General features: G+C 33.7%; 1 pseudogene; it reads right to left on the reverse strand.

The window, feature by feature from the left end:
• Positions 1-413: 413 nt before the first annotated feature.
• Positions 414-10,527, reverse strand: LOC118027498 (pyrophosphate-energized vacuolar membrane proton pump 1-like; annotated as a pseudogene).
• Between the last annotated feature and the right edge of the window lie 740 nt (positions 10,528-11,267).

Genomic DNA, 11,267 nt, shown 5'->3' on the forward strand with positions numbered 1-11,267 from the left:
CCTACTGGGATTTCTTCTAAGTATTTTGGTGAACTTTGGGAGCTCACTGTCAAGGCCACCAATGACTTGTAGTGGTTAACATCCATATAAAAAGAAGAAGAAGAAGAAAAAGGAAGAAAAGGGGAGAGATTTTTAGAATTCATTCATTATTTTACCTATGCCCACGGTTCCTATCATTCTGTTACATATAGTCCTAAATTCCTTTTAGAAGAGCTTCAAGTCATGATTTCCTCTTAAGCCACTTGTGGTGTACATACAGTATACTAACTAGAGAAAATGACTACTAAATGAAACGTTAACAATCCTTACACCTAATCAAGTGAAGTGTAATGTTCACTAATAATCTTCCTAAATATTCATTTCCATATGCCAAAATCCTCTCCCCAGATTGAACTTGTAAATATTTTCCCTGTTTAAAATGCCCTGTCCTCAAGGGAAAATTCTAGTGCACCAGGTAGGATCATTTCTATGATAAAAGCATTAGTAGAGATCTTAACACGGATGACATAGTTAAGCTTGATAGTGTCTTTCATCAAATGAGGGATGGTATTGAATTGCCTGCAAACTTCCTCAACCACCTGAAGTGTTGCACTTCCCACAATCTTCATTATCATGACAGAGAACCAGTAAGAAAGCATTGCACCCACAATCAAACCAATGAAAACTTCAGGAGTCAATACATCAATTGTTCAAATTATGCACCAGGAGGGCCAGAGAGTAATCCCTTCTTAATAGTAGTAGTGGTGTTTCCAGCAGTATTAAGGGCATTGGTTCTGTCTCAGATTTTGTGGATCATGTCTGCCATCTCATCAATACCTCCGGCATTGTCACTAATGGGACCATATGCATCAATTACCAACCTAGTGGCAATGGTGCTCGATATTCCAAGGGCAGTTACAACAATACCATACATAGCAGCAAAAGAGAAACTAACAAAAATGTTGACTATGATAGCAAAGATAGGAATAATGATAGATTTCTATCCCAATGCAAGCCTAAAAATAACATTAATATTGGCAGCTCCAATTTGGCAGGAATCAGCAACATCTTAAACAAGGCTGTGTGCATTGTTAGTATAGTACTCAGTTACAAATCGAGTAATAAGAGCGGCCCAGAGACCAACAACAACACACAAGAAGAGTTGTCAATTCTTGACAACTTTCTAGAATTTGAAATTGAAGATGGTAAAGGAAGATCTATCTAACTAACAATGGCAACTCTAACGATCATTAAGAAAATAAAAGTGAGGAGTTGATTCTTTAGTATTGACTTAATTTCCTTCACAACCTTGATTTTAAGGAAATCAGTTGCAAATAAAATGGTTATTAGACAAACAATAATACCCAAATAACTGACAATACGAGGATATAGCATTGGAGTCGATTCATGGTTGATTCCAAAAGAGGAGATGGAAGCAACAACTAGGGCAACACAATAAAACTGAGCGTATGAGCTAAAAATATCAAATCCCATGCCAGTCATATCACCTACATTGTCAGCGATCACAACAAGATTTCTTGGGCCATCCTAAAAAATGTTCCTTTCAACCTTGCCAACAAAATTAGTACCAATATCAACAGCATTGGTGTTATACCTTCACTAACTCTACCAAAAAGAGTCATGGAAAATCCTCAGAGTCCATAACTAATTACAAACTTAAAAATCCCTTTCCTTTCATCACCATAGTACAGCTTGAAGACGTTGATGTTAATGCAAGGCACCGAGAGTCCATTTACAGCAAGGAGAAAACCCATGATTGCCTTATATCTAAATGCATCGATAAAAGCCTTCCCACCTCTTGTTCTTGCCTCTAGGGTGGTTCTAGCATTAACATAGGTTGTAATTTTCATCCAAAGAAAGTCATAAATCATTCAAGTGACAACACCAAGCATGAAGGATATGGTGCTGAAGCCAGCAGGGGCAAGAACATACTTGCACATCTTCAACAGGTCATATGTGCAAGGCTGAGTTTTCTTTCCCAAGTGAAAATACAATAAAATTTTAATGTTTTATGGAAAAAACTTGAAATGAGCAAAAATATATTAATGCGTAACAAATTTTAAATACAAGTATAATACTAGCAACAACTTGTTAATTTTTTCATATGTTTATTGTATTTTTCTTACATAATTAATTTGAGATATGAAAAGGATAAATAAAAGCTTATTATGCGATTGTTTGTAAAAATAGTAATCAATATAGAGAATAAAAGGAATAAAATTGCAAAACCATAGTTAGCATTTAAAATATATAAATCCTAAATCTAAGCCTAGTGTCTAGTGCCACACATATATATAATTTGTTTATGTTTTAAGAATAATATTAAAAATAATATCAATTTCATATTATTATTGGATTGAATCAAGTAGGTTCATATTTGATCCGTCTAATAAATAATAAACGAGTTAATAGGTTCAAATCATAAGTGAACTTAGGCCATAAACTTCATATAATAAATTTCATTTAATTACATAAACTTGTAGATTCCACTCAAAATCTAATTCATTAACCACCTTAAATAAAGATAAAACTCCAATACTACCATATTACTAAGACTCAATCATTACATTGCATCAAAATTTTCTGTGTGATTTTCTCCATGTCATATAATGTTTTTTTAAAGATTTTTTTTTTTGTCATACTCCAACTATATAATATTTAAATTATGGTTTTTTTTTAAAAAAAAATGTTAGGATAATTTCAAAAATTTTCTATCTGTACCGAATATATATTTTTTTTATTAAAAGATCTTACTAAATGAATCCGATAAACAAAAGAAATTGTTTCCATCCATAATGATAATATCTTAATTGTTTAAAATAAAAGGCCATATTCGAGGGCATTTGTCAATGTTCCACTTTTTATGATTTTAATATCATTATAAAAAAAAAAACCCTCAATCATGAAAATGAATGTAGCATCTAATACAATTAGAAAGGACAAAACTAAAAAAGAAAGAGGATAAGGCCAATAAATGTGTCACAGGGTTAATTTTTTGTCGAGATTTTCCAATTCTTATGTAGACTTTGCTTTTACGGTAGCCTACTCCTACTAGACTTTGCTTTTTCTCACCCTTTTCACTCGTGTTTGCCTACAACTAAGTGTCTCCCACACCCAAGAGATTTTTCCCATTCTCACAACTTGTAAGCAAGTAGAATCACACAAGTAAAGAGGTAGAAAGTTAGTACACAACATATACAAAAAAAATTCCCAACCTTTATTAATCTTAATAACGAAGAAAATACATAATTTTGTATATGTGTTATGCACAAAACTTGCATGTTATACACAAAACTGGCATCTTATACACAAAACTAGCATCCTACATAGCCAAGGCTCTCCAGCCTATTTATACATAAGCATATGAAAGGTTACAAAACATAAAATTAGCATCCTTACATTTTAGGAAGTAGTGAGACACTTTCTCCCTCATGTTTCAATGAACTTAGTGGGTGGTTTTAACCTATGATCCTATGATCTTAGTGTCTTAAGGAGCAGTCCCAACCATGCTCTCATGTTCAGCAACTATACCCCCATGATTTGGACATCTATTTCCCCTATAAAGCCATGATCATAACCGTCGTAAAAACCCACTACACTGCCACATAACTATCAATCTATGCTGCTGAATCTACTTTATTTGCTGTTTGCCTTTGACTATCCATCATCCAAGTCCAAAACACTGTCGATTTCACCACTGCTACTAAATTTGACATTGTCCTACAAACTGCCACTGTTCACTATGTCTTTCCAATATTGTTTTCGCTAGTGTATTCATGCTAAATTTTGACTTTGTTACAAACCTCCCCCGCTAAAAGAAATAGACATTCTCTTTGAACATACTTAGGATACCCTTACATCACATCTGCCCACCATCACGAATCTGTGTCCCCTACACAAAGCCTCTCGGTTTTGCCCACATTCAAACATAATTATGTCCATCAAATTTGTAATGTCTAAGAAACCTTGACAGTCCCATTATCAACAATTTTTCAAACTAAGTTGTGACTAAAGTTTTTCATAGAATCCTCCTTGTTTCCCACAAAGTCAAAACACACTTTGAGTCCCAACCTAAAGCATTAAGATTGATCTTGTCTGGCCAAAGACAAACTTGCAACACTCTATTGTCACATAACTGTCATATCTTCCAAAATTCATATGTGACTTCCCTTAGCCATACACAATCTGTCCTTTTTCATTAGCAATCCCACATGCCAATTTGGTGACCCATAGCTTATTTTCATGATGTTTAGACGCTTCTTAAGCATCCAAGGCTTTCATCCCTTTTCTCATGAACAAAACCATATATAACCACTTTGAATAATCACATGAATCCTAATAAAATCCACCTAACTCCCCAACTGTTCCATATATAACTTGTAAACAAAATGAGACAACCCTTTTTTATGATCAACATAATCTTATATCAAAGTTCTTTCGACATGTTCTAACCCTACTCAAACATACACACCCATAAGACTTCATTTATGTAATAGTATCCATATTTTTCTAACTCTTGTTGCATGTTTCATCTACCAAAAACTCACAATATGATATCCCAATAAAGGCCAAGCATTTTATCTACGTCACCCTGAATAACGCTCAACATCAAGATGTTCAAGACAGACCCTATTACCTCTTCACCAAGGCAACATATGAAATCAACCTCGTCTACAATTTTGGCTCCTCAACTAAACCCACTAATTTAATTGCCAAATATATCACCTAAATTGTCCATTATTAAAGTGGAGATTTTTAATATCCTCACTTTTATTTTACCCCTTCACCAAGGTAACACACCAAACCAAATCCCTTTTTTTCAGTTTAGTTCATCAACCAAATCTTTTACGACTCGGTTGCCAAATTACTCATCTCACACAATCCATCTTCAAGATACGTCGAATTCCCAAAACATTGTTTTCTTCATCCTAGCTTATCTGTTTTCCAAGATACACAGCATACATGTTCTGCTTCTATCACCTTAATTTATCTCGTTGTCAAAATGTATAGAACAACCCTAATTTCTGCCCTATTTAAGGCAGTCTAGCTAAGTCATGTCCTCTTCCTCTTAGTTGGCTCAATCATGATTCTATTACATCTTATCCATTAAGCATACACAAGGAAGAGAAGTACCTGAGGGGATATAAAAGGAGGAAATAAAGATGAGCGTTTCAGGTTTAGTTTTTCTCTCTAGTTATAAGGATTGATTAATCTTAGAAGTCTTTTTCTAAAAAGTATAATTGATCTCTCTCTAAACCAACACTAATTTAATCATCGAAGAATCTTCAAATAGATAAAAAAGGATCTTTTGCAGATAATGAGATGATGTACCTGCGTTTTCACCATGTAAGGGCGGGTCAGATTATCAAAATCAGAAGATTAATAACTTTATATAGGGCCTAGACTCGATCTTCAAGCCCATAGGATAAAACTAGACTTCATCATTGGTGATGTCTATATATATATATATATATATATATATAGGTCCTCCAAGAGCTAGGATGTTTTCATTCATAATTATTATTGGATTTGAAGTCTTGAAGCTTTAAAAGATTCTCAACAAATACCTACAAGATATCGGTTCAAATAGTGTAACTTCAAGAGTTATTATAAACCGATGGCTTCATTATCTTTATCATCCTTAATTACTATCATGGTTGTAACTTCGAGGTTTCAGAAAGCCTTCAAAGACTACCAACAGAATATCAGTTTAATCAATGCAACTTCAAGAGTTATTGTTAACCAAGGATTCCTACTAAGCTTGTGGACCTGTAAGGGTAGATGATCTCTAGGTAGAGAGGTTACCTTCTCTTTCGCCGGTCATATTTCCATAATAACGGAAGGAACTATATTTATCTAAGAAGAATCTTTTTAATGGCTACCTAATAAGCTTTCATCTGAAAAACATATTTCTTTCTTTTTTAGGGCCCTAAAGCGAGGTAGAAATATATTATGGTCAATGCCTAGAAATGTAAGTTTCTTGTATATGAATTATATTTATGAAGCCTGAGAATAAAGTATACAAAGAGGGGGAGGTTTATAATAATTCAAAATGTTGTTATAATATAAAATAAAGCAAATAATAATAATAATACTAATAAAAAAAGGGTGAAAGATGGGACCAAAATGGAATTAAGAAGAGATGGGACTATAAATACCCATCCCTTCTCTCATCCATAGCCGGCTAATAATAAGAATAAGGAGGGGGGAGAATTTCAGATTTTTCCTTCATCAAAACTAGGAGTAAACACCTAAAATTAGTAAACCCAAATAAGCCTTGGAATTATTAAGTGGAGGAACACAATAGGGTGGAAGAATTAACAAGAAGAAAAGTGAAGAATTGGTGAAGAAAAAAGGGGGAAGAGTGGCTGATTAAATACAAGGAGAATAAGGCTAAGATTCTTTTAAAATTTATGAAGAAAAAATTAGATTTCCATCAAAGTAAGGAGTTCTAATTCCAATTTCTATGAAATCAACTTCAATTTGATTAGAAGTTTATGCTTTTCTTGAATTGGGAATTAGGGTTCTTTGATATAAAATGTTGGGAAAATGCAAAAATGAGTAAGGTTAAATGGATTAGAATAATCTAAGTTCCTTAAAGAAGAAGAAGAAATGAATGCATAAAAGAGAGGAAGACTTGGTTCCCTTGGGCACGTTCTCTGCTGGAATACTGCAGAGAGGGAATGAGAACTTATGATGTGCTTAATTCATTAATTTGGTACAAGTGACCTTAAGAGGACATAAAATGAGACGGGAATGCTATGAATAAAGGGAAGGCATGGTTGTGACTGATGAGGAGGTAGGGATTTAAGATGAATTGGAGATACTTTCTCCATTAAGCAAAACAGAGCAGGTTCGTTACACTATTTCCTGGGGGATTTTGGACCTAAAAACTACAGAATTTAGGGAGGGTCCCTTCATAGAAGTGCAGCTAGGAGTGTTAGCTTTCCAAAGAATCTGACCCCGCCTAATTTGGAGTCCTAGAACTCCAGATACAAATAAAAAACTAAGGAGAGGTTAAGCTGCCACCCCTGTCGGCAGATTCAGCCAAGTTGATAAAACGGTGAAATTTAGCCATATTAAGGGTAGAATTTGTTTTCTTGCCCTTCATAAAGCGTGTCTTGATCTTCAAAAAGAATAAATTGTAATAAAAAATTGAATTTATGATGTCCACTTGGACTACTAATAAGTTGAAAAGTTAAAAGGATAATAATGAGAAATGTAAGTGAGAAAGAAAAGATTTGGTCAAAGAGATATGAATATTATTTCCAATGTTGATGTTGTGTGTGATATGTGGATTAATATGGAATAATGATGAGTGTTTGTGGTTTCAAGAGGAACCGCAGGAGGAGTATAGCAACCATAGGAGAACACAAGTTGAGCGTTTACAGCAGGTAGGTACTTGGTACCTATATCTCCTCTAGTTAATAATTATTTTAACTAACTTTTGAATTATAAAAATTAAGTGCTTATTGATGAGGGAAAAAAAAAAGGGAAAGGAAAGGTTAAATGATGAAAAATAAAATAAAATAAAATGAAATGGAGAACTAGATTTAATTTATGGGTTCTTTTGGAGGAAATAGACCGTAACAACGAATTTTGGTAACGATTGTTTATCGAATTTGATTTGTTTTTCCCTGATATGGGAGGCTAATGATGTTAACCAAGCTGGATAACATCGGCATTACCGGTATGTAAGAGGAGAAATATAAACTTGATTAACTATTCAGTTTCAGAATAGTTAATGATATCGATGGGTGATGTCGATATCGGCAAAATTTATAAACTTGATTAACTATTTGGTTTTATAATAGTTAATGATATCGATGGGTGACGTTGATATCGGCAAAATTTATAAACTTGATTAATTATTCGGTTTCAGAATAGTTAATGATATTGGTGGGTGACATCAATATCGGTAAAATTTATAGATTTGATTAGCTTACCGAGGTGAAAGCTAATGATGTCAAGAATTCTTGACATCGGCATACCTGAGAACCTCCCAAGGTAATATGAAATAATGATTAATTATTTTAGTTTTAAAAATAGTTAATGACATAAACGTTTATGTTTGTGTCGGCGTTTTCATGAAACTGATTAGTTGTTCCAGGACGGGCAACTAAAGACACAAATGGAGGTCATTGGTGTCGGCAATAGTCTTTCTGATGAGGAGGGGGGGGAGAAGTAGTCAACAGAAGAAGAAAAAAAAAGAATTCTCATATAACCATTAAAAAGGGTTTGTGGTTGTATTTAGAATCTCATATGATTTAAGTAGATAGATATGCTGTTTAATTTTCTTCTGTAAATTGCTTGTATTTTAATAAAAAATTAATTTGTTTTTTTTTTTTAATTATATGGAAAATTTATATTTTTGAAGGTCCCTCTTATTCACGTCAGGAATAGATTTTAAGTTCTTTGATCTCTTTTTGTATAAGTGAGGAACTTAGGGATTTGTGGTGTAATTTGTCATGCAGTAAACATGTAACCTATATAGAATATTATATTCGTAATATTTTGTTTCTGAAATATTAAATGTATCAACCTATGCTTGGGATATTAGAATGTACTAGACTATGTTAGAATATTAAACTGTGTTGTGTGTGTGTGTGTGTGTGTGAAATCTTCGTGCTGGAATTGGCTCTTTTAATTATTAACTTATGTGTGTGATGTAAGATGGAGTTTGGGAATGAATATGGTCCTGAGCATAATCTGGAGTGAATTATGCAGTTGATTGTACTAAAAATGGATGTGATTGTGGATGAGATGTGATTCAAAATGTGTGCAAGTACATTATCGATAACTTGGGATCTCCTGGTATAGAGGAGACTCTACCGAAATTTTGTTAGAAATTTCGAAGAGTAAAAAAAAAAAAAAATTTGCTCCATCTACCCTTTATAGGGGGAAAGATTAACGGAAAAACTAATAGAAAAATTAGGGTTGTTACAATATTGTTCAAAATAACAAATTCTTTTTACTCTCCATATCTTAAAATCTTCAAAAGAAGAGATGAATTTACTCTTCTTAATGCGATTGCACATTTACTTTGGAAGTAACGAACATCTCCCTAGTGCTTTAACATAATTTACTTTAGAAGAGATTAACATACTCTCCCTAATGTGATCACACCCTTCTCTAATGATGGGATGGACGATGCATCAACAATAAGGATAGATATGCTCTCTTGATAAAATCTTCTAAAGATGGAATGAATTTGCTCTCCCTAATGCAATAACATATTTACTTTAGAAGTAACAAACATCTCCATCGTGCTACAACACAATTTACCTTGAAAGGAATTGACATACTCTTCCTAGTACAATCACACCCTTTTAAAAAAATAAGATGGATGTTGTATCAGGAACGAGGATGGATACGTTCTCCCCACCAAATCTTTTAAAGATGAGATAAATTTACTTTTCCTAGTGCGATAACACATTTACTTTAGAAATCATAAACGTTTCCCTAGTGCTACGACACAGTTTACCTTGGAAGGGCAACACATACTCCTTTAAAGATAGAATGGACTTTGCCTATATGTGGGGTTTTATGTTCCTTTAGGGACAATGTCCATAAGGCCTTATAAGAGCTAAGATTAAAACCATTCGACACCAATTCTTAGATGAAGGCTTTTTAACGGTCCACAACGAATACACCTAAACTAATAGGTGGACATCTACAAATGGCTTCTTTTTTTTTTCCAAAAAATAAAGCCATCATAAATCTAGATAAGGTTAGATAATCCATCACTCGAACCCATAAATGCTTTATTATGTATGGGCATAAAACCTAAAAATGCTTTATTAAAAATGAGCATTGGACTTAAAAATGTGTCATTAAGTATAAGCATAGGACCTAAAAATGCTTTATTAAGTATGGGCGATGCTTTGTTAAATGTGGGCATTGGACCAAAATAGGAACTTTGCACATGGACTAAAACACATAAAAAACAACAAAAGAACAAATATTTGTGTTATAAAAGTGCAATGTATATAAAAGGATCTAGCTCAAGCTTTTCAACTACATATTCCCCTAATTAAGCCACAACAACCCTCACTAAGAAGACATCTGTGAAGTTTGGAACTGGGATTGGATGGAAACTTGCGTTAAAATCCACATGCATCCCCTAAAAAGGCTGAAGAACTACATGTTAGACATCACCAAGATATCCTGTCTCTCACCGTCTTAGTCAAAGCTGTCGAGTCCCTAAAAAACTCCTAAAATTCTTAAAAAGAATCTCTCAAAAGACTCTAGCTTCACCTGAGAGGAGTCCTTTAAAAACTCCAGCTTTTTCTAGAGATGCTAATTCTCTTCCTTGGAAGCAGCGAGCCTAGCTCATGTGGCAACAAACTTAGTTTGTAGATTAACTTGGGAGTCCCTAGCTTGAAGGAGTTCCTCTCTCAAGGGAACAACTTGATTATATAAGACCTCAAGCGCTTTCTTCCAAGAGCTCAGCTTAAGAGTAACACCTTGTGTTTGGTCCTTGAATATGCAATAAGCCACTTTAATGCTTTGTATTTTAGTCTCCATATCGTCTTTTTCCTCCTAAAGGTGGTTAGAGGCTGCTTGGTTTACCCTATTTGCAATTGTTGCCCTCTTCACATAGAGCTTTTCGATTGCTCAACACATCTAAGAATGGACACACATCATAAAAGCTTGCCAATTAAAAATGTTAAAAGAACAAATTGCTTAACCAAAACTGAAAAACAAGAGGTTTTATCCATACATTAAAAATCATTTTGCTAATTATGAAGTTCTGTTTTATCCCATGGGCTTGAAGGTCAGGCCTAGGCCAGGGATAAAGTCATTAATCTCTTGGTTCTCGCAATCTAACCTACCATTTTATAATAAAAACACAAGTAGATCATCATCGTTAACTGTAAAGGTCCCCTTTTATTTATTTAGGGACTCTATAATGATTAAATTATTGTTGGTTTAGGGAGGTATCGATTATACTTTTTAGAAGAAAAAAAACCTTTAAATATTAATCAATCCTTGTAACTAGAGAGAAAAAAACTAAACTTGAGGGGATCATCTTTGTTTCCTCTATTATAACCCCTTGGGTCCTTCTTTTCCTTATAGAGGAAAGGTTGGTTTGTCCTATCAAAATAAAATATCTATGATTTACATCTCTATTAGGATAAAATATCTTTGATTTATGGTCATATTAGGATAAAATATCTTTGATTTACGGTCACATCAAGATAAAATATCTATGATTCATCAAGGGGCGTCTAGGGTTGTGCGTAACAATAATGAGTTTGGCAACT

Source organism: Populus alba, chromosome 1 (genome assembly GCF_005239225.2).
Source record: "Populus alba chromosome 1, ASM523922v2, whole genome shotgun sequence".
NCBI lineage: Eukaryota > Viridiplantae > Streptophyta > Magnoliopsida > Malpighiales > Salicaceae > Populus > Populus alba.